Source organism: Balaenoptera borealis (genome assembly GCF_965194805.1).
Source record: "Balaenoptera borealis genome assembly, chromosome: 1".
NCBI lineage: Eukaryota > Metazoa > Chordata > Mammalia > Artiodactyla > Balaenopteridae > Balaenoptera > Balaenoptera borealis.
In genome coordinates, this window is record NC_138860.1 from 88,241,369 (window position 1) to 88,268,425 (window position 27,057).

Sequence of the window (27,057 nt, forward strand, 5' to 3'; positions counted from 1 at the left end):
GGCCGGCTGCTGAGGGGGGAAGTGATGTCATCACGCCCGCCCACCTCGGGAGCCCACCAAGCCGAGGTAACACGCCTCTTACCCTTTATCTGAGATACCGGCGGATTTTGCCAGCCTCCTCGAATTCTTCTTACCTTTTGTCCTGCGTTGCACGCCGGGGAAAGGAATTCTGGGATCGTGTGTTACGCTGATGCAGAATGTTTTTAAGAAGTAAAGAAGTTGTAAAACAATGGATACAAGTGTATATTTATGTATGTGTCTTGTGTGTAGACATGTAGATTCAGGGTTACATCTCAGAGTGCTACTCGGTGTATTTTCTGTGCACGTCCTTCCTACTTCAATCTCGTGGTATCCCAGGGACCGTGTTTTTCCTTTCCTCACCATACAGAATACAAGAAATGACGATTCTGAAAAAGAAGCTGATGACCAGAATAAGGGATAGGAAGATGACCTGTTTGCTTGAAGAGCGAGGTTGGTTTGTTCGTTTGTCTTCTCTTCCTGGGTGAGACTGGGTTAGACCTGAGGGCGGGGCGAGGGGAGGCTGAAGAAGGCAGCCAACTTGTGTTTTCAGACCAGAGAGCAAGGAGCGGAGTAACTTGATCCTTGAGGGTGCCTTTGGCTTAAGGGGGAAGCTGACTCTTCCGGAGAATCCTGGAGCCGACAACAAAGGACCTCAGCACCCAGCCAACTTCCAGGAAGAAGCTTCCTTTCCTCCCCCTGCTTTTCCCCTTTCCCCTCCTTTCTCTCTCTGCAGCCATCAGAAATAAACTCTGGCTCATTTCATCTGAAATATGCTTTATTCCAGGGAGAGTAATAGCTCAGAGAATCTCTGAAAAAGATCTCTAGAAAAATCTCTAGAAAAGACAAGGAAACAGATTATCCCCTAGAGCCTCCAGAAGGTAAGGCAGCCCTATTGACCCCTTGATTTTAGTCCGGTGAGACCTTTGTTGGACTCCTAACCTACAGAACTGTAATATAATCAATGTGTGTTCTTTTAAGCCACTAAAGTCATGGTCACTTATTACGGCAGACATAGAACACCAATTCACTAAGTGTCTAGCACATTCACCTTAGCAGTAATAAGATGGGGGACCTAATGAACCCTATATAAATCTGCAGGTTGTCTGTCTGTCCTAGGTTGACAGGTCAAGAGATATTGGTACATGTTTAAAGCATTACATTAGGTATCTTTTTTCCTTTCCGTTTTTTCCCTAAAGGACTCTCGCCCTACTTCCAGCACGGGTGTACCCAACATGGTTCTCACTGGAATTACAGCAAATTGGAAGACAGTGGTGGTGACACAGGTTGATTTCATTTGCTTTTAAGAATGGGTTCTAACACGTAGAGGGAAAGAATATAATTTATGGAAAGTTAAATACCGTAGAATCCTCCATTCCAAAGATACATTTTTTGCAACTTTTTTTTTTTTTCTTCTTTTTTTTAGGGTGAAGAACTACTTTTCAGAGGGTGAAACACTAGACTGGCTTTTAGGAATTTTCCCCCAAAGTAATTTGTGACTGGATCCTGTTGCCGAAACTTGGCCTCTGTTCACCGGTGCCGAAGAGGAACGCGGAGACAGAGTTTTGGGTGAAGTAGAAAAGAGTAGCTTTTATTGCTTTGCCAGGCAGAGGGGGCCACGGCGGGCTAATGCCCTCAAGACTGTGTGACCCACCCTGGAGGGCGTAGTGAGGAGTCTTACAGCGTCCGAGGAGCAGGGCGTGATCAGCTCGCGGACAGTTCTCAGACTGGCTGGCATCAAGGGGAAGTTTCAAGCGTCATCAACTTTCTGGTTTCTGGTTTCAGCCAGTCCAGGGTCTATGTGCTTGTGGGCAGCACTTTCCATCTGGAGGGGGTCTGCTCCCTGTAAAACCACTTAGGAGTGTGTGTCAGGCCTTTATCTGTAGCTTCAGTGAACTGGGAGTTCGGTGATTCCGCCATGTGGCGGATTTAGAGTCTAAATTGTTGCCCGTTCCCCAGCCCAACAGCTGTTCTTTGTTTCTACACCTTCACATTCCCTAATCATTAAGTCTTTACTTCAAAAGACAAGGACACGGGGGCTCGTACACGGTTTCAACCCTGACCAGGTCTGAGACTTACACGATGCATATGCTGTTGTTTTCATAAACGTTAACGTCCATAAAATGAAGTTCTTAAAAGCATTATTTGAGTTCTCCATTGATTACTGGTTATATCATCAATACCTTCCAGCCCTGGCAGCACAGGGAGGAAGGAAGAATTGCTGGGATGCTTGCATCACCACAGGGCAAGAGGTCCTCAAATTTTACTGCTTTATCTTTAAGTAATACTTCATAGTTCGGCTGACTTTTCATCCGTTCTGCTGATTCTGCCGGTGAGTTCCTCTGTAGTGACAGCCAAAGGCACTTACGGAAAATACTTAAACAACCAAGTGTAAAAGCAGAAGTCGAGGTCACTTCATCTACTACGGAAGTGGGGCATGTGTCTACCTCAGGCCTGAGTCTTTTGATGGGTCTTTTGGTAACTGGTGGCGGCGGTGGTGACAATGTTTGAGTTGTTTTATTTTTTATTTTATTTTTTATCTTTATTTTATTTATTTATTTTTTTGGCCACGCCGGCGGGGCCTGCGGGATCTTAGTTCCCCGACCACGGATCGAACCCGTGCCCCCTGCAGTGGAAGCTCACAGTCTAAACCCTGGACCGCCAGGGAAGTCCGTGAGTTTTTTTGTTCATGTTGTTGTTTGTTTTAATTTTTCAACTGTTACTAGGAAATAATTGTGGAGCAAGTGCTTGGTTTTAATGCTGGAAAGCAAAAGAACGTAACTAAGGACTTTTCCCAAGGAATGCTTTGAGATCTTTATGTCAATTTGTGGTGTGACTTATCCACTTTTTCAATTAAGGATTCTTAATTAAAGGAAAACAAACTTATTTATAGGTTCGAATCAGTCTTACAGAACAACAGGTTTTCAACTGGGATCCGCAGCCCACCCGCATCAGAAACATGTGGTTTGTGTGTACGTGAAAAATGCAGACTCTAGGGCCCCACACCAACGAAACCTCTGGGGGTTGGAACCCAGGAAGGAGCTTCTGTAATCTCCACAGCTGATTCTGAGGCACTCTAATTGTAAGAACTGCCCTTTAATATTTTTAGATAAGGGGATTGTTACAAAATGTCAAGAGGGTAAATAATCATTCTTTTAAAGTTAGACTTCAAGCGTTGGACAGCGAGGTGAGCTCTTCCTGACAGTTTGTCTTTCCTATTCTTCCCCACTCAGCCTAGGGACACGTGCAGAAATTAGAAACAAAGTAGGGGAAGAAAACCTTATTTCTTTACACACATTTTGCTTTAATAGCCACCGAAAAGATTGTTTCATTTCCTCTCACTGACCCTGTCCACCAGTTATGCTGGCCTTTAACGTATCGCTATAGCAGCATGTATAAATATATAATCATACATTTATTCACACATACACACATTCGAAAGCACTGTGAAGACACAGACTAGGCTTTGGCACAACTGGGGGCCGCTCACATGTCACTTAAAAATGATCACTGGTTCATTTACACAAGACTTTCAACAGGCTTGGTGTGGCCAGTGGCCCCCAAGTCCCAGAGAGAAGTTAGGATGACAAAATCGGACAGTGTATTTAGAGTGAGGTCAGTACACTTCTTGGAGATCATAAAAGCATAGAAATGGGAGGTCTAGGCTAAGCACGAGACGGCATCTGGGGATCACTGCTCTCACCACGTGGATTCAAAGAACTCAGGTGCTGCAGTGTAGACCGACGCCCAGCCTGACTGTGACCCAGCCGCGCTGGCCCCGGGTCAGGTCGTCGGGCCCCTGCCGACACTGTCCTGCGGGGCACCGCTGCTCAGTCCTGAGCTTTTCGATCTGCCGTGGAGCTCCAGCGTGGGGACCACATGCTCCATTGCTAGGAAGCAGGTCCCGTTTCCCCCGAGTTGACCCTCGGAGGATGAGGCGAGAAACGTGCTGTTGCTGGTTCCCAAGCCCCTGGGGCGTTCAGAAGCAGTGCCACAAGGTCCTCTACCAACGATGCCTGTTTTGCTTAGTGCTGGGCCCGGTGGACCTTGGCTGGTTGTTCCTCAACAACTGCAGGAGAGGCCCTCTGCCTTTCGCCCTGCCCCACCAGGCCACATCTCTGACTCCTTCCAGACCCTCCAGCAGGGTCGAAGAACTTCATGACAGTCTATAAGTTTGAGGTCTCTCACTTGTGGAAAAGCCTTAAGATCTGTTTAAAGAGAAGGTGGGGTGACTTCATGATAGCCCTACAGAAATTAAGACCTGTTGAGAAACTATTTCTCCTGTGAATTTTTTTATACACAAAAGAATGAACAATGAGAACTCCGCTTAGATAGTTTTTGGAAGGAGATAGGTAAGTGGTATCAGGACATGTGTAGACAACTTAAGAGTGACTGCTGAGGGGTTGGTTGCTATCAGTGGTGACCTTCACAAGCCCCCAGGCAGCCTTGTGTATTAGCATGGCCTAGGCAACTGGAAGGCAGGTGCCCCCAAGGTTCCATGACCACCCCCACACCTACCAGTTCTGTTATTGCAACTCCAAACGGTAACCTAGCATGCTGGGTCCCCCTCTGTCATTCCTGTCTGAGTGTGAGCTACAGACGGTGCCTTTGGCTCTGAGCGCTGGCATAATGAACCTTGTTTTTGCAGTTACAAACCCTCAAGTTTCTCCCAACAGTAAGTTAAGAATTCCAGTTTCTGTCATCCCTCAGTCCTGATTAAACTTATGTGATTTCACATGTTTTTAATCCATCATATGTTTGGGTTTCTTCTCCCCAGTCCCTGGCTCTACCTTTTCTCCCACATGTCACCATGGCAGTATCTCTTGGCCCTTTATCTGATCCAAGGGTAGAATTTACACTCACGGAAATCAACCAGGAGCTTCAGTTGTAGCTGGCAAAGAACAAGCAGAACTTCCAAGACCTCCCAGAGAAATTCCTTGTATCCCAAGCTACTGCCTACTCCCTGGCCAACCAGCTACAGAAATACAGTTAAGTCCTAGGGGTCGTGGTCACCAAAGTGATGAATGGTCACTGTCTTCCCTCTGAGAAACAAAAACTCTCCAGACTTTGTCTCCTAATCCCTTTGTCATTTTGAATTTCATTCTGACCACAATCCAGGAAAGGTGGAAGTGGCTATTTTACCCTCAGTTCCCTGAGGATGGGAAAACCCAGGCACAAAGAGTTGAGCCACTTTTCCAGGTTTGCGGTGAGTTGTAGGGTGAGATTAGAGTTAAAATCCCAGATATTGATTCTTGGTTCAGGCACTGAACTGCCTGTTTCTCTCAGGAACAAAGCTAAACTGTGTCAGTTGGAATCTGTTCTGTTCTGTATCTGATCCTGCATCACTGTTGGCTAAACGACTGGAAATTGGATGGAGTTCATCAGTCCAAGTTTCCCTGAGGTCCCATTGGCAAAGCCCTGTGCTAGCTACACTGGGCTAACGTGGTGGTTACACATGGGATAGCAAGGGATAGTACCTGCTCAAAAGGAGCTTAAGGGTGAGACTGCCCCTCACTGAAACCATGGCTACCTGTTTGAGTTGTAATGAATAATGAGTCACTTCTGACAAAGCTCTGACAATAGTCCCTGGCACAGTGTAACACAGTAAGTTCAAGTTCTACTATGTCTAATAACACAAACTTTCATAGTATTTGGGCACATTGTTTTCCAGGTCCTTATGGTTTCATGTATTCTCTTTCACACAAGTGTATCCAGGTGAGTTTTTTACCTTTGAGATACTTGTTCATTACTGAAATCCCAGCACAAGGGAACCATCAGTCCTATGGTCCTAGGGGTCTTCCCAACCACACAGGAATCACCAGGAATGCCCCTGCTCAGCGTTTCACCTAAGAGGCTGCAAATATTGGTAAGTGGCCCAGGATTCAGTGTCAGTTTGCCAAACACCAGTTCATCTTGTCTAGTTACTTTCTGTGCCTTGGAGCTTCTGTTTCCTCAGCTCTAAAACAGGGAGTAACCGAATGCCATGCAGGTGGGAGGCTGAGGAATCAGATGTGGAAATCCCTGCGTGGAGCCTGGCACCGAGGTTACATCTGTCCCCGGGATGGACCCTGCCTCCTCCCCTGAAGGCGGTGACCGCAGCAGCCTGTCCAGCTTTCCCCTGAGGCAGCGTCTCTGTTTCCCCAGAGTGTGAAGCATTTAAGGACATCACTGAATCTGTGCTGGGGGAGAAGCTGCTGTTTGAGGCGCTGAGGCTAGCAGAGAAGCTGGCAGAGAAGCCCACGCAAGCTGAGAGGTGAGGTAAGGAGGGCAGAGATGTTCATGGCAGGCACATGGCACAATATTTATAAACCAGCAGGAGAACACCAATTGGTGAATTACAGACTCCAGTTGTTATTCAGAGCCTCATTTACTCCGCTTTTAGAAACACTATTGACTTAAAATCACATATCATGAAATTCACCAAATTCAAGTGAACAGCTCAGTGGCATTTGGTACCATCACAATGTTGTGCAATCAATACCTCATTTACCTTTACATCACAACCCCCTTCTGACTGACTACACCTTATCATCTATTCTTGACCGTGTCATTCTCATGTTTTTTTTCTAATTCACACCAGCTGTATCTGTCCACACTCCTTGGGGATGTTCTCACAGAAATCCCTAAGAGTCTGTCATCTTTGCATTTTAAAATTGTATCTTCTGTCCCACCTTGGGACATGTGATATCCTAACTCGAAGTCAGGCACGAGAGCTGACCCAGTTATGGCGGACATTATGGGAAGTGAAAGATGACTGTCCTACTCCAGCAGCACCTCAAGGACTTCCTCATCCACAACGGCCTTGACAACCACCAGGGGCAGGGCTTCCAAGAGCAGCTGATGGAGGGACACAGGCTGGCAGAGCACCTTGCCCACAAGCTCAGCCCAGGTAAGGGGGCCACAGTACTTGATAGCACTGAGCTGCTCCAAGGTCCCCTGCTCACAAGAGACTCCACACCTGCACTAGGAATGTTTTTTATCAGCCTTCCTGTTTCATGTCCCGTTTGGGGCTATGATAGGAGCAGGACTGGCTGAGTGGGAGAACAGAGGAGAAATGCGCAGGGTGGAGGGCATAGTATTCCAACTGTCTGATTCCTCCCTGATAGACCATGGCCTTTGGGGCAGGAGGCAGCATCCGCCCAGTGTTAAAGCACATAAGGGACGATGTGACAGGAGGCAGCTTGTTAGAGTGAAAAGAGCCCTGCACTAAGCATGAAAGTTCCCAGGGCCCAGCCTGAGGGTTGTCTTTAGTAACAGTGAGTGAATGAGTGATTTTTTTCCTATCCCAGTATCTGTTTCCTCTTCTGTAAAATGGATCAAATAATCTGTTGATGGTAGCTATAGTGATGAAATGGGGAAATATTTACGAATGCACTGCAGAAAAAAGAAAACCCTTCACTGTGTGGTGCCAGATAAGGTAGTTGATGTAGTCAGACTCGGTGTTGGGAAAGTTGTTTAGAATGGACCACTTTCCGTAGAGAGACTTTCCCTTGATAACCAAGAGAAGCCACCTTGAAGAGCCCAGGGATGTGGGACATGGTTCTTCTCCTTAGAGAAAGGAGGGGATCTTGTGAGAGCTGTGAAGATGTATAGAGCCTGTGTCTTTGGCAGAATTTGTGGCAGGATGGATGATCCAGTTGTAGAAGTCAAGATGGAAGGTGGACAAGTATGCAGTGATATAAGGAAGAAAGGACACTTTAAATGTTTGTCCAGTTTCAGGCAGAAGGTGTCATGATGGTGATCCTCTGGTTTAGAGTCAGACTGCCTGATGGATCAGAAATCCATGCTCGGGCAATTGTTTAAAGACAATGCATTAGAACTTCCATACGGTACTAATTCATGCATAGGTATTTATGACGCTATGACCATGTGAGTTCCTGTGTTTGTAGTGAGTGAAGTGGCAAGAAGCTGACTGGATATTTCTGAATTTGTCTGCAGAAATTCATGAAGATGAGGAGGATGAACAAGCACAAGAGACACTCACACCCAGGTAACAGTGAACTATCAGGAGCTGGTAATGGGTAATGCGTAGGTAAATTATGGACAGGGTCAGAGAGAGTCAAGATACCAGATGCAAGGATAAGCAAAACTGCAGATTGTACTGATTTACTTTACTCAACCCACATGGAAATGGCCCTGTTAACTTGATTGTCTGTTGTCTCCGTGCTACTTGTATGTATGACCCAAGGTGAATGCACCACCCTTAGGATTTCCTGCACACACAGAGAATATCTATTCTCTCCTAAAGGAACTCCAAAGTGAGATAAATATCTACTCCTACACAGTTGTTTTAGGTCCTTGGGAGGAAGGTACCTAGCAAAGGAATTAGTAGAGAAGTAACCAGAAAAATTAAGCATCAGGACAACTATCTAGAAAAGAGATTGGTTGTCATGTGACAGTAGTAAGTTTTATTCCTAAAAAGAAGGCATAATATCTCTGGGAGTCTATAATGCCTTAATAGCCATATTCACTTGACTACTTTATCTTAAATTGAACATGACTTAGGACCCCGGGGGTAGCATCTGGTATGGAAGTTCATGTGTGTTTCATGTTCCTGAAGGTACCATACTGGGATGGTTGAGGCTCACGCCTCATCAGACGTTGTGTGGCCAGTGCACGGAGCACCTGCTGGCCTCCCTCTCCTGCCCCGTGGCAGCCACACTCCACTTCACATACGGGAGGATAGTTCCTTCCCTCTTTAGGGGACTGCCCTTTTGGTTTCTCTGACACTCCCGATGCCTCCCATCAAAACCAGCCAGGGCAGCTTGGGGTCGGATCCCCTTCGTTTAATTTTCTGTTATCCCTCTCCCACCTGGCACAGTGTGGAGCTGCAGGAGGTTGAAAAGAAGGAAGTGCCTCAGGAATCCCAGGATGAATGTGTTTTGACTCCTTCAATTCTCCAAGGAAGTTCTGACTTCAACCAGCCTTACAGTGATGGCAAATTTGCATTTGATGAATCAGAAGTGGGCCCTGCTCCGGATGGAGCCTGTGGTTGCTCCCATGCTAAAGAGGATGAAATTCCAACCCATCTCCTAGGTAGCCTCCATATTCTTTGTTCCCCACACCTGTGTAGACTGAGGAAGGTCATCTCTGAAGATAGTCCCTATAGACACATCTTGGTTAAATCAGGGAAAAGGATCTATTATGAAACACAGACATCAGGTGGCTCAGGGAGCCTTTATCCCTTTCTAGGCCCCAGTCATGCCTTTGTCACCCTGGCACCAGTGTCAGGCATTTGGACCCAAATCAGGTGTGACAAACTCTCATCCACCTTGGGTGGAAATCCACAGGAGGTGTTTGTCAGACCTAGTTTGGATCAAATGTGTCTTGTCACCTGCAATGATCTAATTTTTGTTTTTTTGTACAATGTCCCTGGCCTTTCTCTCCCTATCCAGACACAATGGCAGACTTGCATATACATTAGGAGAGGTTGTTTCCCTGCTCTCAGTCCCAGTCTCCATCTTCTCTATGTTGGCTTCTGTTAACTAAGCAGTCATCCGAAAACCAGGACAGACACAGCTGTACCACTGCCTTGTTTGGATGTTTCCATGAAGCAAGGCTGGGCTCTGGCAGTCCCTTCAGCCTTGAATGGCCATGGTTTCTGTGTCGCACCAAAGATTCTTTTTGGTTTGAGGGTTTATACAATTCATCCATCACTCTAGTCTCAAGTATAAATTCCTCTAAACGATCAGCAACCACATAATCTGATGGGACTAACCAATATTGTAGAAACAATTCTAGAAAATAACCCAGCTCATTTTCTAGGATCACTGGGGAAAATATATTATGAACTATTTATACAGGATCAGAACAAAGGATATTGGGAGAGCGCTCTACCAGATCAATAAGAGAATTTCCCTGATGGGTCTGGGGTCCAGTCTAATTCTAAGACTTAAGTGTCCTGGAATGTCTCTGCTAATGTATTATGTTCTTGCACTGAGAATATTAATGTCCTTGTGGTGTGTTCACTGAGTAGGTATGTGTGAGGCGTGATTTGCTTATTGTGACCCACTGTCTCTGAATTTCTTACTAGACAATCAAAATGATCATAAGCAAGTGGATGGACAAGAGCCAATGTCCATACTTTCTTTTTGGTGGTAGAATCTACAGCAGTGCTGTAATGTAATAAAAATGCAAGCCACATATGTAATTAAAATTTTTCTAGTAGCCACAATGAAAAGTAAAAAGTATAAGCAGACAATAATACAAATATAATCTTCTACATAGCTAATTAATGCTACACATTAAAGGAAATATAATTCCAGCAAAGTTTTAAAGTTGTGTTTAATAGAAAAATATTGTGCATGTCTTCAGCTTTTAAGTTTACATTCACATGAATTATAAATTAAATATAATTAAAATCCACTTCCTCAGTCCTACTAGCCACATTCTAAGTATTCAATAGCCATATGTGTCTAGTGGCCCCTATTTTGGACCTGGCAGATACAGAGACTGATGAGATTCACATTTGCTATCTTGGCAAGACTACCTCAGAAGTGGTGTGTGCTCTCTGATCAGGAGGCACATCAAGTCCTGTGTGTCTCTTCTAATAATACTAGCAGCCCTCGGAGTTCAAGGCTTAGATCCATTAACTGATTATGTGGAGTAAAATGGTGATATTCCATGGTCATGTATTATTTAACTGGAACACTTGTATAAAAAGAAACTTCCCTTAAATACTAAATACTGTTTAGTTACTTAGTGGTACCCTCTGTAAAGAAAACTGCAGCTTAATGAGCAATTCCCCAAGCATCCTCTGTGGTCACCAGTTAGTTTCTTTTATTTCTTTTTTTTTTTTTTCCCCTGTGCTAATATGAATTCAAAGTTTCAAACACATTGAAGTATTTCAATTCATTGCAATATAGTCTTTACTGATACTCCAATTATCCTCTCCTTCAGCAGTGAAAGTGACTTTAAGCTGGCTCCTTCATCCTTTTGATAAGATTCTAATAGTCTTTGAGACCTTTCTTGATATCAATATGACAAGGTGCTTCTGTCTCATCCTGAATATTTTCTGCCCCTGACCTGGACTCAGTCATTTCTCTAAGAATCTCTGGTTTCTTTTTATGCAAAACGTTATTCCCAAATCAAATTGTGTAACCTAAAGATACTCATTGGAATTGGTTTCTTTCTAGGCCTTTCCAGTGGACAGAGCTAGGAAATACATACTCATATTTGTATGTACGTATTCACATATATTCACATTCATAATTCAAATTCAGAACTACAGGCTTTTTATTGAACGTCTTTCATCTGAAACTCTTTTCTCTAATACCAGTATTTTTGTCTTTAAGGACACTGGGAGTAATAGAAATACAATATCTTTTACAGTCTCCTTTGCTTCTTCCCGCATTATATAGACAAAAGAATAAAGAAATACCAACAATGCCAATAATAACACAATTGAGGAAAGCAGTTTTTAAAATTTTGTCACGGTCCTGGGGTATATATATTGTGTTTTATGGTCTCTTCAGAGAGTTCTTATCCAATATGGTTGTTCCACAAAAGACATACACAGGTTCATTTGTTACGTTGTGTTTTTCAATGTCTAGAGGTGACATTTATAAATTTACTTATTTATTATGTTTGGCTGTGTTGGGTCTTCGTTTCTGTGCGAGGGCTTTCTCCAGTTCCGGCGAGCGGCGGCCACTCTTCATCGCGGTGCGCTGGCCTCTCCCATTGCAGAGCACAGGCTCCAGACGCGCAGGCTCAGTAGTCGTGGCTCACGGGCCTAGCCGCTGCACGGCATGTGGGATCCTCCCAGACCAGGGCTCGAACCCTTGTCCCCTAGCATTGGCAGGCAGACTCCCAACCACTGCGCCACCAGGGAAGCCCCGGAAGCCCCTAGAGTTGACATTTAAAAGATTAATTTTATAATGATAAAAAAAAATGAATGTGGTTCCCAACTCAAATCAAACCAAACAAGGCATATTCACTACAGTCTAGCCTTGACTATAAGATCTGCACGTGTCTCAAAGGCCTGGGTGGAGGTGGGTCAGGGATCCCTGCTCTCCCCAGACGCCGGAATCCTTGGCCTTCCTCCTCCTTCTGGCTGAGCTTGGGACGAAAGGACGAGGTTTCCTGGAGTCAAGGTTCAAATGTTAGCCTAAGAGCGGCTTTTCTTGTCCAATTTAGATTTAGGAGTGAGAAATTCTGAATAAAATCGGAACAAAGTGTAATAGGATCAATTAAAATTCGGAATAAAGTAGGGCACCTGAACACAATTCAGTACTTCCCATCCAGGTCTGGAACCATAAGACGCTGTCACCCTGGCTGCTCAGCGACGTCACAGCCCCGCCCCGCGACCATTTACTCACCGTGACAACCGCGCAGTTAGTTACAAGACGTGCGGTGCGAAGCCCCTCGCGGGGCAGGACTCAGTGGGCGCAGCCTCTGCCTTCCGCCCCCGAGACCCAGGATGACCCGATGAGGGGGTGGCACTGGCTCGGTCGCTGCGCCCCTGGGCGGCAGGGCCGGGGCCTCCGATAACCAGCGACGGGCAGGATCACTAGGGTCCTGCGGGGACGTCGCGGGCTCGTCCCCCCACCTGCCCGCCACATCCGCGTGGAGCGCGCGAACCGCGCCTCTCCGGGACCCAGGAGACGGAAAGCACGTCCCATCTGAGGAGTAAAAAATCCCCTTCTTCTAACTGAACAGGAAGGTCCCACCGAGATTTGAACTCGGATCGCTGGATTCAGAGTCCAGAGTGCTCACCATTACACCATGGAACCCTCCGCCTCCGGTTCCGCTGCTCCTTCTACTGAGCCAGGACGGGCACAGCTCCGCGGGCCCAGGAGCGGCCTCCCGCCGGGCGCTCTCGTCACCCCTCCCCGAGCCCGCTTCCTCCGCGACGCCAGGAGGAACCTGACGCGCCTGCCCTCCGCCGTCTCTTCAGGTTTCTACCTGGTGGAGAAAGACGAAATCTATTCTGGCTGAGCGATAAGAAATGTTTTCAGGGCTTCTCCCCAATCCACCTGCGCGGTGAGCAACCCTAGTGTTTCCCCTTTAAGTAAAATCCCTGCCAGGAAAAACAAAACTTTTTTCCGTTTTTTTCGCAGTTGTCCTCTTCCCGCTCTCTTGGGAGCTTAGAACATCGTCAAACAGCCTTTGATATTTGGGGGGACGATCTTCCCTTGCGATCGCAAGTTGCTGCCGGCTTCGTTGGGGCACAAAATGTTTTTTTTCTTTATTCTTGGCAATTGGATCAGAACCGAAAAAACTTTGATTACATGGTAGCACCACCGCTACGTGTGCGTTGAAAATGCACTAAAAAATTTCATGCAGAAAAACCGTTTATCACACAGCTGAGTACGAAAACACTCTTACTCAAACCGCCAGAGTTCAAGAAATCACAAAAGGGAGCAGATATGGGAAACTACACACAAAAAAACCTTGCAAAAACTTCTACTACAACGCAAGTACATAAAGAGAACACAATCACAGAAAACAAATTCTTACGCGTTTTATTCCCCCCAGATGTTTAGCTCTACTATTAAACACCAATTGCGGGGGGAAAGCGCGCACGCAGTCCCCCACTACCACAAATTATGCAGTCGAGTTTCTCCCATTTGGAGAAATCGCAGGCGTCAGCACACTCGCAGTGCAATGAGTGAGCCTCGTTCTGGGAAAACCACCTTCATGATCATGGTATCTCCCCTGCCAGGTAAGTATGAGCTATTTTTTCCCCGCCCCCCGTACAGCCTTAGACTCCTACACTGTACACACACGCTCCCTACCCACCCTCCGCCCCCCCCTCCCCTTCCACGCCTCTCAGCCCCTCCAAACGACTCTGCTAATAAAATCCAAGCAACTTCTTTGGAAAACTTCCACAGCCTGGGAAGTGGCTCGCGGGGAATTGTACCCCCGCGCTGCAAGATTTACATAAGCCAAGCCCCATTCCTGACCTCTAAGGCGGCGCCTCTTCTCTAACCCCCGCCCTGTCCCCGCCCTGCCTAGATGACCAATGGGCGGGCCGGCTGCTGAAGGGGGAAGTGACGTCATAACGTCCGCCCACTTCAGGAGCCCACCAAGCCGAGGTAACTCGCCTCTTAACCCTTTATCTGAGATACCAGCGGATTTTGCCAGCCTCCTCGAATTCTTATCTTTTGTCCTGGGTTACACGCCGGGGAAAGGAATTCTGGGATCGTGTGTTACGCTGATCCAAAAATTTTTAAGTAGTAAAGAAGTTGTAAAACAATGGATACAAGTATATATTTATGTATGTGTCTTGTGTATAAACATACAGATTCAGGGTTACATCTCAGAGTGCTACTCGGTGAATTTTCTGTGCACGTCCTTCCTACTTCATTCTCATGGTATCCCAGGGACCATGTTTTTCCTTTCCCCACCATACAGAATACAAGAAATGAAGATTCTGAAAAAGAAGCTGATGACCAAGATAAGGGATAGAAAGATGACGTGTTTGCTTGAAGAGTGAGGTTTGTTTGTTTGTCTGTTTGTTTTCTCTTACTGGGTAAGACTGGGTTAGACCTGAGGGCGGGGAGCGGGGAGACCGCCGAAAGCAGCCAACTTGTGTTTTCAGACCAGAGAGCAATGAGTGGAGTAACTTGATTCTTGAGGGTGCCTTTGGCTTAAGGGGGAAGCTGACTCTTCCGGAGAATCCTGGAGCTGACAGCAAAGGAACTCAGCACCCAGCCAACTTCCAGGAAGAGGCTTCCTTTCTTCCTCCCTGCTTTCCCTCTTTCCCCTCCTTTTCCTCTCTGCAGCCATCAGAAATAAACTCTGGCTCGTTTCATCTGAAACATACTTTATTCAAGGGATAGTAATAGCTCAGAGAATCTCCAGCAAACTGGAGAACCAGGCTATACAAACAGGGAGGAATAAAGAAGGCCAATGGAAGGGAGCACATAGACCAAATGGAAAGGACACTAGTGCCTCCTGCTGAGTGACAGACTCTGTAGCTTTGCACAGGTGACACTACTGGCCCTGGACACTAGACACTGCCAATGGCCCTATGACTTCTGCTGCACCTGGTCGGTGTTAAACTAAGGATCTTGAGGTGGGGAGATTCTTCTGTTGCAGAAAAAATTTCCCCAGGGCCTGCTCCTTGTGTCTCTCAACTCCTGTCAAATGCTGGAGTAGTTGTTGCTGATGGGGATTTGCCAGCTCTTGGTAATAGACCCACATCTTAGCCCCTAGAAAAACTAAGACAGCAAGTGCATGATCCTTAAAAGTTTCAGAATGTGGGAAGTTTCTCATACAAACAAAGGGGGCTCAGATACTAGATTGCCTAGATATGACAAAAGACTCTCCTGTGCCCAACACCCTGCAGCCAGCCCTGTGGGGAGCATTATAAATCCAGTTCTGAAGCCCCTGCTACCCTGTCCCAAACATACACCCGTGCACACCCAATTTTGGATGATGTTAGACGTTTACCCTGAGCACAGGGTGAGGGTTTTGACTCCTTATATGGTGATGGTTGGTATATCACTCAGTATTATTTACATTACCTACACTGAGAATTGAAAAGTTTGAAAGTTCACATTTCTGGGGATAGAGTAATTGTTCTAAAGCCGTGGTAACAAATAGCCACCAGAACTGGGGTTTTTTTTTTTAAATTAATTAATTAATTAATTATTTTGGCTGTGTTGGGTCTTCGTTTCTGTGCGAGGGCTTTCTCTAGTTGCGGCGAGCGGGGGCCACTCTTCATCGCGGTGCGCGGGCCTCTCACTATCGCGGCAGAACTGGTTTTTAAATCCTCTCTATCTACCAATGTCCACTGTAGGAGTTTCCTGTTGCTATTGTAACACATTACCACACACTTAGTGGCTTAAAACAACACACATTTATTATCTTATGGTTCTGGAGATCAGAAGTCCAAGATGCATCTCACTGGGCTAAAATCAATCTGACAGTGGAGGTGAGGTTCTTTCTGGAGGCTCTAGGGGAGAATCTCTTTCTTTGCATTTTCCAGCCTCTTGAAGATGCCCACATTCTACTCTCATAGCCCCCTTCCATCTTCATAGCCAGTCACAGCTGATCAGGTTATTCTCACAACGCATTATTCTGACACCAAATCTTCTTCCTCCCTCTTTCACTTTATGGACCCTTGTGATTCCATTGGACCCTCCAGGATAATCTCCCCATCTCAAGGTCCTTAATTTAATCACACCTGCAAAGTGTCCTTTGCCATGTCAAGTAACATGTTCACAAATTCCAGGGACCAGGATGTGGACATCTTTGGGGAAACATTATTCTGCCACCACAGCCAGTCTCCTCAGTGAACACATTTCTGCAAACCTATCAGTCAGTGGTGGCCCCTCTCTTCTGAAAGTCAGCCAGGTGAAAGCAACTCAGTCCACTGTCTTTGTCAGCCAGTCAACAGCTGTGCCCTGTGTTGAGGCATTTGAGTCAGAGAGAGAGAAGGAGAAAGTCTGTGGGGAGAGGAATCTGAGGACCCAGTGCCTGGGAAGTTCCCAGGGACCAGAGCTGAGAGCTGCAAATGCCTTCTTGGGAGGAGGAGGCTGGGGAGGGTGTTAGGAATTGAATGTATGTGTCCCACCACCCGCCCCCCAATTCATATCTTGAACCCTAATCCCTGTGGGGCTGTATTTGGAGAAGGGGCCTTTAAGAAAGTAATTAAGATTAAATGAGGTCATAGCCTTGGGACCCTGATCTGATAGGATTAGTGTCCTTAAATGAAGAGAGCTTGGGCTCCTGCCCTACCTCAGCTCAAGCAAGGAGAAAAGGCCATGTGAGGACCCAGCGAGGCATCTGCTATCTACAAGCCAGGAAGAGAGCTCGCGTTGGAAACTGAATTGGCAGGAACTTCCAATCTTGATCTTGGACTTCCAGTCTCCAGAATGTGTGAAAACAGATTTCTGGTTAAGGCACCCGGTCTATAGTATTTTTTTCTGGAAACCCAAGCTGACTAATACAGATGGTTACTTAGCCATTGGCCTAAGCACCTTCTCCTACATGGTCCTTTCTGGGATCTGCCCCTGTTTTGTTCATTTCCTGTAATTAGCACTCACCACCTGCTTTGCCCTTCTTAAGGCTGATTCATGACTTTGGAATGAAGATTGATCACCTGGTTTAGGATTTCAATAGCATCATTTGCTACATGTAACAATGACCTGCACCAAGGATCTTCTTAGAGTTTCTTTTGAACGAGTTTGACATCTTTCCAAATGTCAACCTAGTGTGACTTGGACAGCTGGACTGAGATTCTGCAGAGTGACCCCATGACCCCATGTGGCCTGCATTTCCTTTTCTCATGAGAGATTTCCGTGCTTTGGACTCTCCAGACCCACAGACCAGGGTTTGGCTGCTGGTGAGGAATCTGTGCCTAGCTCTGGGGAAACCTAGGGAAAAAGGAAAGAATCCCCAGAATCAGGGCACGGGAGGGGGCAGGGGCTGAGAGGCTGTTCTTCTGTGACTAAAGGAGTTTGGAGGATGAGAGAGGAGGCTGGGGTGTGTGTGTGTCCAGCATGAGGTCAGGGGAAGTTCAAGAGAGGGCAGCTGCCATTCTGGGACCAGAGACTAGAACCTCCATGGCATTCACGCTCTGGTCATCGTCCTCCTTATTCATCCTCAGCTTCCGCCTTCTCCTTCCTCGCCGTCCTCCCCTATCCTCTCCCCAGGCTTTTTTTGTTCCCACCCCTCCTCCTTGTCCCCGCTCCTCTTGTTCCCATCCTCCCCATCCCTTCCCCCCACAAAGCAGGCCAACATGGGAAGGGGCTGCCCCAGTCCGAGAGGACGATGAGGGAGTATTTTCCACCAGCCTGAGAAACACGAATACATTTCTCTCTGGTCAGAACCTGGTTTGGAGGAGACAGAGCAAGATGCTGCCTCAGGAGCTCATCCTCCACAGCCAACCCAGGCAGCACGGGCCTTAGGCCGACCCCGGGGACGTGTGACCAAAAGTCAGGAACCTCTGGACATGGATTGCTGACATCTGGTCCACAAGATTCCAGACAAGTTAATATCTTGGTGCCTGCCTTCTTTACAAGGCAAGTTCCAAGGGAAGGACTGTGGCTCCCCTTCCTAGCCGCCTGGCAAAGGCGCAGAAGGATCCCTCTGTTCATGCAAGGGTAGGTCTGAGAAAACCCTCCCATCTGTTCCATGGAGATCAGCTGAAAGTTCATAGTCAGAAGTTAGTGGGGTCCCAGGTGCACCGACTCCACCACCACCTTCACCTCCTCCACCACTCACTCTTTGTCTCGGATGAGATTTCTACCATCAGAGTCAGGCTTGGAGGGGGGAAAAAGCTACATTTTGGAAAAAAAAAAAATCTAAAGAGACTAGTACTTGTGCAATTTTATGGACAGCAGTGAAGCACTTCTAGGGTTCTAAGCTGACTTTATCTTCATTCACTGGTCTAGATTGTGCCTTCAGGTAGTGTCTTATTTTAACTAAACTTTGTTGAAATTAGAGAAGTTCTTTTTTTCATAGTTCCAATATTAGTTGGCATCTGAGTTAATAGTTTCGTGACCAGCAGAATAATACTGTCTCCCCCAGGATGTCCCTGCTGTAATTCCCCCAACCTGTTCATATATTGCACCACATAGGAAAGGAAACTTTGCAGATGTGATTAGGGTAAAGACCTTGTGATGAGATTATCTTGGACCATTCAGGTGGGCCCCGTGAAATTACATGGGGCCTTAGAATTGAGAGACAGAAAAGGTCAAAATGGTGTGAAATTAGAAGGACTTTACCTGCTGTTCTGGTTTTGAAGTTGTAGGAAGGAGTCAAAAGCCAGGGAATGTGGGAGGCCTCTAAAAACTTTTTAGGAAAGCAAGGAAAGAGATTATCCCTTAGAGCCTCCAGAAGGTAAGGCAGTTGTGTTGACTCCTTGATTTTAGTCCAGTGAGATCTTTGTTGGACTCCTAACCTACAGAAGTGTAATATAATAAAAGTGTGTTCTTTTAAGACACTAAAGTTATGGTCACTTGTTACAGCAGAAATAGAAAACCAATTCAGTTAAGTGCCTAGCATATTCACTTTAGCAGTAATAAGATCTGGAGGATATAATAAACCCTGTATAAATTCTGCAGGTTGTTTGCCTGTCTTAGGTTGACAGATCAAGAGATATTTATACGTTTGGGCTTCCCTGGTTGCACAGTGGTTAAGAATCTGCCTGCCAATGCAGGGAACACCGGTTCGAGCCCTGGTCCGGGAAGATCCCACATGCCGTGGAGCAACTAAGTTCGTGTGCCACAACTAATGAGCCTGTGCTATAGAGCCCACAAGCCACAACTACTGAAGCCCGTGCGCCTAGAGCCCATGCTCTGCAACAAGAGAAGCCACCGCATTGAGAAGTCCTGGCACCGCAATGAAGAGTAGCCCCTGCTCGCCGTAACTAGAGAAAGCCTGCGTGTAGCGACGAAGACCCAATGCAGCCAAAAATAAATAAGTAAAATAAATAAATAAAATAAATTTATTAAAAGAAGAGATGTTTGTACATGTTTGAAGCATTACATTAGGTACCTGCCGTCTTTCTTCCTTTCCATTTTTTTCCTAAAGTGCTCTCACCCTATTTCCTGCACAGAACCCGACATGGTTCTCATTTGAATTATGGCAAATTGGAAGACATTGGTGGTCATGCAGGTTGATTTATTTTTAAGAATGAGTTCTGTTTCTGACATATAGAGGAAAAGAATGTAATTTATGGAAAGTTGAATATTGGAGAATCTTCCATTCCAAAGATACATTTTTTGCAACTTTTTTAATAGGGTAAAGAACTACATTTCAAAGGGTGAAACACAAGAATGGCTATTGGGAATTTTCCCCCATAAGTAATTTGTGACTTGATCCTGACCAGCTCTGAGATCTGTATGATTCATGTTGTTGCTTTCATAAATGTTATGTCCATAAAATGAAGTTCTTAGAAGCAATGTTTGAGTTCTCCAGTGGATTTAGGAAGAATTGCTGGGATGCTTGAATAACCGTGGAGCAAGAGGCCCTCAAATTTTCCTACTTTGTCTTTAAGTAATACTCCATAGTTTGGCCAACTTTTCATCCATTCTGCTGATTCTGTCAGTGAGTTCCTCTTTATTGACAGCCAAAGGCACTCATGGAAAATGCTTAAACAACCAAGTGTAAAAGCAGAAGTTGAGGTCACTCCATCTACTGTGAAAGTGGGGCATGTCTCTATCTCAGACCTGAGTCTGTTGATGAATACGTTTGTTATTGTTGTTGGTGGTTGTGATCATGGTTGAATTTGTTGTGTTGTTGTTTGTTTTAATTTACTACTGCCTCTAGGGTATAATTGTGGAATGATAGCTTTATTTTAATTCTGGAATGCAAAAGAACATAACTAAGGTCTTTTCCCAAAGGAAGATCTTAAGATCATTATGTCAACATTTACGGTGTGACTTAAACACTTTTCAATTAAAGCTTCTTAATTAAAGGAAAAGAAATGAATTTATAATTTTGAATGAATTTATAATTCAGTGTTATAGAGCAATGTGTTTTAAACTGTGATCTGTCGCCCACCTGCATCAGAAACATCTGCTTGTGTTTATATGAAATATGTAGACTCTAGAGCCCCACACCAATGAAATCTCTTGGGATTGGAGCCCAGGAAGTAGCTTCTATAATCTCCACAGCTGATTCTAAGGCACTCTAAATGTAAGAACTACCCTTTTATATTTTTAGACTGGAGATTTTTACAAAATGACAGAGTAAATCATTCTTTTAAACTTAGACTTCAAGCATTAGACAGTGAGGTGAGCTCTTAGTGCCAGTTTGTCTTTCCTATTCTCACCCACTAAGGACTGGTGCAGAAATGGGAAACAAAACAGGCAGTGAAAACTTTTTATTTCTTTATGTACATTTCCCTTTAATAGCCACCAGAAAGACTTTCATTTCCTCACACTGATCCTGTCTGTCAGTTATGTTGGCCTTTAACATATCACTATAGCAACACATATAAATATATATTATACATTTATACACACATAAGCTCATTCTAAGCACTGTGAAGACACAGATTAGGCTTTAGCACAACTGGGGACCTCACACATGTCACTTAAAAATGATCACTGGTTTGCTTTACACAAGACTTCCAATGAGCTTGTTGTGGCCATTAGTCCCAAATCCCAGAGTGAAGTTAGGATGACAAAATCGGACAGTGTATTTAGAGTGAGGTCAGTACACTTCTTGGAGATCATAAAAGAATAGAAATAGGAGGTCTAGGCTAAGCACGAGACGGCATCTGGGGATCACTGCTCTCACCACGTGGATTCAAAGAACTCAGGTGCTGCAGTGTAGACCGACGCCCAGCCTGACTGTGACCCAGCCGCGCTGGCCCCGGGTCAGGTCGTCGGGCCCCTGCCGACACTGTCCTGCGGGGCACCGCTGCTCAGTCCTGAGCTTTCCGATCTGCCGTGGAGCTCCAGCGTGGGGACCACATGCTCCATTGCTAGGAAGCAGGTCCCCTTTCCCCCGAGCTGACCCTCGGAGGATGAGGCGAGAAATGTGCTGTTGCTGGTTCCCAAGCCCCTGGGGCGTTCAGAAGCAGTGCCACAAGGTCCTCTACCAACGATGCCTGTTTTGCTTAGTGCTGGGCCCGGTGGACCTTGGCTGGTTGTTCCTCAACAACTGCAGGAGAGGCCCTCTGCCTTTCGCCCTGCCCCACCAGGCCACATCTCTGACTCCTTCCAGACCCTCCAGCAGGTGTGGAGGAGTGGGGCCCAGATCCTCCTCAGCAGACAGGGAGCTGTGAAGAAGGGGGCAGCCCATCCTCCCTGCAGTTTTAAGGACCTCTGGTGGCTTCGCTTCTTGCATGGCTCCTGGAAGGCAAGGGTCACAGGACTGGGGTGCATGGCAGGGCCCTTAGGGATTTCACCTGGAGGCCAAAATACCACAATCAAAGTGAGACTCCATTATCAGGCCCTGCTCGTGGCTAACAGGCTGGAGAGAGTGCTGAGTGGTGACAGAAGCCGGGAGCACGCTGAGAGCCTGTCACGAGGATGAGCTGAGGGGACGCGCTGAGGTCTGGAGGAGCAACTGGGGCCACCAGGTTAGAGGAAAAGCTTCCCACCACCTCCCGTGGTCATATCTCTGCTCAAAGCCACTGCACACCCAGTGGCCGGATCCTACCACTCCCTCTTCAGGGGCCAGTTCACTCTCCAATTCACTTTGGAGCAAAAGGATGGCTTTTGTGATTTCCCAGGAAAAGAAGTGCTTAGTATGAAACAGGCATATATAGAAGCAGCCTGTTGTAGGAAGTAGAGAGCATTTTGCAGGGACGTCCCCCTGTTAAATTTATGTTCTGTTTACTTGATGAGGAGCGGGAGGGGCCAGGTCACAGGGACCTCAGAGATCATCTAAGTCTAGTGCCCCCTCTTACAGATGAGGGTCAGCAGGCTCACAGAGACTGGGGCCAGCCAAAGCCACATAGCCAGTTAATCACAAGCCTGGGATTAGATCCCAGGCTTGGGGCCTTTCCAGTGGTCTAGGGAAAGTAGAGAGGAAACTTCCAAACTGGTGAAGCCAGCGAGTATGAGAGATTGTTGGGTTACCTTTGCTGGGAGAGGATTAAGGCTTTATAGAGGCAATGTTGAGTGTTCTTCTAAAAAGGCTCAGGAAAGAAAGGAATCATCAGAGGAAAACATAAGGAATTACCAAAAATAAAAAAATAAATCATGGCCCAGCCCCATTCACACTGTGGGCTCCACATTCTCTGAGGAACATTTAGGAACATTCTTACGAACATGCTCAATAGCTTATGGCAAAGCTTTAAAGTCCAAGGTAAAAGTTTTATTTTCTGATTTTTTAATTTTTTCTTTTATTTTTTATTGAAGTATAGTTGATATACAATATTATGTTAGTTTCTGGTGTACAGCACAGTGATTCAGTGATATATATTCTTTTTCATATTCTTTTCAATTATGGTTTATAACAGGAGATTGAATAATGTTCCCTGTACTATACAGTAGGACCTTATTTTTTATCTATTTTTCTGCTTTATTTATAGTTTGTATCTGCTAATCCCAAATTTCTAATTTATCCATCCCCCACCCCCTTTCCCCTTTGGTAACCATAAGTTTGTTTTCTATGTCTGTGAGCCTATTTCTCTTTTGTAAATAAGTTAATTTGTGTCATATCTTAGATTCCATATATAAGTGATATGATATTTGTCTTTCCCTTTCTGACTTACTTCATTTAGTATGATAATCTCTAGGTCCATCCATGTTGCTGCAAATGGCATTATTTCATTCTTTTTTATGGCTGAGTAATATTCCATTGTGTATATCTACCACATCTTCTTTATCCATTCATCTGTCGATGCACCTTTAGGTTGCTTCCATGTCTTGGCTATTGTAAATAGTACTGCTGTGAACCTTAGGGTGCATGTATCTTTTCAAATTATAGTTTTCTCTGAATATATTCCTGGGAGTGGGATCACTGGATCATATGGCAACACTGTTTTTATTTTTTTAAGGATCCTCCTTACTGTTTTCCATAGTGGCCGCACCAATTTACATTTCCACCAACAGTGTAAGAGGGTTACCTTTTCTCCACATCCTCTTCAGCATTTGTTATTTGTAGACTTTTTAATGATGGCCATCCTGACTGGTGTGAGATGGTACCTCATTGTAATTTTGATTTGCATTTCTCTAATAATTAGTGATGTTGAGCATCTTTTCATGTGCCTATTAGCAATCTGTTTGTCTTCTTTGGAGAAATGTCTGTTTTGGTCTTCTGCCCATTTTGTTTGGTTTTTTTTGTTATTGAGTCTTATGAGCTGTTTGTATATTTTGGAAATTAAGCCCTTGTCAGTTGCATCATTTGGAAATATTTTCTCCCAGTCCATAGGTTGATTTTTTGGTTTGCTTATGGTTTCCTTTGCTGTGCAAAAGCTTATAAATTGGATTGGGTCCCATTTGCTTATTTTTGCTTTTATTTCTATTGCCTTGGGAGATTGATCTATGAAAACATTGGTATGATTTATGTCAGAGAATGTTTTGCCTATCTTCTCTTCTTGGAGTTTTATGGTGCGATGTCTTACATTTAAGTCTTTAAGCCATTTTGAGTTTATTTTTGTATATGGTGTGAGGGTGTGTTTTAACTTCATTGATTTACATGTGGCTATCCAGCTTTCCCAGTACCATTTGCTGAAGAGAGTGTCTTTTCTCCATTGTATATTGTAGCCTCCTTTGTTGAAGATTAATTGATTGTAAGTGTTTGGGTTTATTTCTGGGCTCTCTATTCTGTTCCACTGCTCCATATGTCTGTTTTTGTGCCAGTTGCTTGCTGTTTTGATTTCTGTTGGTTTGTAGTATTGTCTGAAGTCTTGGAGGGTTATGCCTCCAGCTTTGTTCTTTTCCCTCATGACTGCTTTGGCAATTCTGGGTCTTTTGTGGTTCCATATAAATTTTAGGATTATTTGTCCTCGTTATAATGAAAAATGTCATGGGTAATTTGATATGGATCACATTAAATCTGTAGTTTGCTTTGGGTAGTATGGCCATTTTAACAATATTAATTCTTCCAATCCCAGGGAATGGGATATCTTTCCATTTCTTTGAATTACCTTCAGTTTCCTATATCAATGTTCTATAGTTCTCAGCATATGAGTCTTTCACTTCCTTGGTCAGGTTTATTCCTAAGGTTTTTTTAAATGTGATTTTAAAAGGGATTGTTTTTTTACTTTCCTTTTCCGATATTTCATTGTTAGTGTAAAGAAATGCAACAGATCTGTATGTTAATCTTGTATCTTGCTACCTTGCTGAATTCATTTATCAGTTCTAGTAGTTTTTCTGTGGAGTCTTCAGGGTTTTCTATATACAGTATTATGTCATCTGCATATAATGATAATTTCACCTTTCTCTTCCAATTTGGATATCTTTTCTTTTCCTTGTCTGATTGCTGTGGTTAGGATTCCAATACTATATTGAATAGAAGTGGTGACAGTGACCATCCTTGTCTTATTCTGGAATTTAGTGGGAAGGCTTTCAGGTTTTTACCATTGAATATTATGTTGGCTGTGGGTTTCTCATACATGGCTTTTATTATGTTGAGATATGTTCTCTCTGTACCCACTTCAGTGAGTTTTTATCATGAATGAATGTTGAATTTTGTCAAATGCTTTTTCTGAATCTTTTGAGATGATCAAGTGGTTTTTGTCTTTTCTTTTGTTGATGTGGTGTATCACATTGATTGAATTGCACATGTTGAACGATCCTTGTGACCCTGGGATAAATCCAACTTGATCATGGTGTATGATCTTTTTTATGTGTTGTTGGATTTGCTTTGCTAATATTTTATTGAGAATTTTTTCATCTATATTCATCAAAGATATTGACCTGTAATTTTCTTTTTTGGTATTGTCTTTGTCTGGTTTTGGGGTCAGGATAATGGTGGCTTCATAGAATGATTTTGGGAGTGTTCCCTCCTTTTCAGTCTTTTGGAAGAGTTTGAGAAGGATCAGTATAAGTTCTTCTTTGTATGTTTGGAGGAATTCCTTAGTGAAGCCATCTGGTCCTGGACTTTTCTTGGCAGGGAGTTTTTTAAAATTATTATTACAGATTCTATTTCACTTCTAGTAATCAGTCTGTTCAGATCATCTGTTCTTCCTGATTTGGTTTTGGTGGGCTGTCTGTTTTTTGGAGACTTGTCCATTTCTTCTAGGTTGTCCAATTTATTGGCATATAATTGTTCACAGTACTCTTTTACAATATTTCACAGTATCAGTTGTTTTTCTTCTCTTATTTTCTTATTTGTTTATTTTGATCTTCTCTCTTTTCTTCTTGGTAAGCTTGGCCAGAAGTTTGATTTGGTTTATGGTTTCAAAGAAGTAGGTTTAGGTTTTATTGATTTTTTTCTACTTTTTAATCTCTATTTTATTTATTTCCTCTCTGATCTTTATTATTTCCTTCCTTCTGCTGACTTTAGGTTTTATTTGTTCTTCTTTTTCTAATTCTTCTAGGTGGTACGTTAAGTTGTTTATGTCAGATTTTTCTTGTTTTTGAGGAAGGCCTGTATTGCTATGAACTTTCCTCTAAGAACTGCTTTTGCTGCATCCCATAGATTTTGTATGGTTGTGTTTTCATTGTCATTTGTCTCAAGGTATTTTTAAAATTTCCTCTTTGCTTTCATCGTTCATCCATTGGTTTTTTTAGCACCATGTTGTTTAGTCTCCATGTAATCGTTTTCTCATTTCTCTTTCTGTGGTTGATTTGTAGTTTCATCCCATTGTGGTCAGAAAACATGCTTGAAATAATTTCTATCCTAATAAATTTGTTGAGGATTGTTTTGTGTCCTAGTATGTGGTCAATCATAGAGAATGTTCCATATGCACTTGAAAAGAATGTGTATTCTGGGCTTTTTTTTTTTTGATGTAATGTTCTGAAAATATCAATTAAGCCTAAGTGTTCTATTGTGTCATGTAGGATCTCTGTTGCCTTATTGATTTTTCTGTGTAGAAGATCTGTCCATTGATGTCAGCAGAGTGTTAATGTCTCTTATTGTATTCCCATCATTATCTTTTCTTTTCTTTATTTATTTGTATACAGCAGGTTCTTATTAGTAATCTATTTTATATATATTAGTGTATATATGTCAGTCCCAATCTCCCAATTCATCCCACCACCGTCAATGCACCCCGCCACTTTCCCACCTTGCTTTCCATATGTTTGTTCTCTACATCTGTGTCTCTATTTCTGCCTTGCAAACCTGTTCATCTGTACCATTTTTCTGGATTCCATATATATGCGTTAATATACGATATTTGTTTTTCACTTTCTGACTTACTTCACTCTGTATGACAGTCTCTAGGTCCATCCACGTCTCTACAAATGACCTAATTTCGTTCCTTTTTATGGCTGAGTAATACTTCATTGTATATATGTACCACATCTTCTTTATCCATTCATCTGTCGATGGGCATTTATGTTGCTTCCCTGACCTCGCTATTGTAAATAGTGCTGCAGTGAACATTGGGGTGCATGTGTCTTTTTGAATTATGGTTTTCTCTGGGTATATGCCCAGTAGTGGGATTGCTGGGTCACATGGTAATTCTGTTTTTAGTTTTTTAAGGAACCTCCATACCATCCTCCAAAGTGGCTGTAT

At 44.2% G+C, this 27,057-nt stretch overlaps 2 long non-coding RNA genes and 1 pseudogene across 5 annotated transcripts; 2 read left to right on the forward strand and 1 right to left on the reverse strand.

The window, feature by feature from the left end:
* The first annotated feature begins 398 nt into the window (after positions 1-398).
* Positions 399-8,856, forward strand: LOC309619232 (annotated as a pseudogene). The gene is made up of 8 exons (XR_014249638.1): positions 399-471; positions 1,218-1,304; positions 1,566-1,587; positions 2,615-2,691; positions 6,163-6,271; positions 6,599-6,907; positions 7,957-8,008; positions 8,579-8,856. The product of XR_014249638.1 is annotated as an uncharacterized misc_RNA (transcript).
* A 1,939-nt stretch (positions 8,857-10,795) lies between these two features.
* LOC309617533 lies at positions 10,796-13,675 on the reverse strand. Of its 3 annotated transcripts, none has more exons than XR_014238023.1 (2): positions 12,733-13,675; positions 10,796-11,862 (listed from the first exon to the last, which is right to left on the reverse strand). It is a non-coding gene; the product is annotated as an uncharacterized lncRNA (long non-coding RNA). The 3 variants fall into 3 exon arrangements; XR_014238024.1 differs by having other exon boundaries at positions 10,796-12,171; XR_014238025.1 differs by having other exon boundaries at positions 10,796-12,171; positions 12,336-13,675.
* A 570-nt stretch (positions 13,676-14,245) lies between these two features.
* Positions 14,246-19,429, forward strand: LOC309617508. The gene is made up of 2 exons (XR_014238012.1): positions 14,246-14,456; positions 19,130-19,429. It is a non-coding gene; the product is annotated as an uncharacterized lncRNA (long non-coding RNA).
* Positions 19,430-27,057: the final 7,628 nt, after the last annotated feature.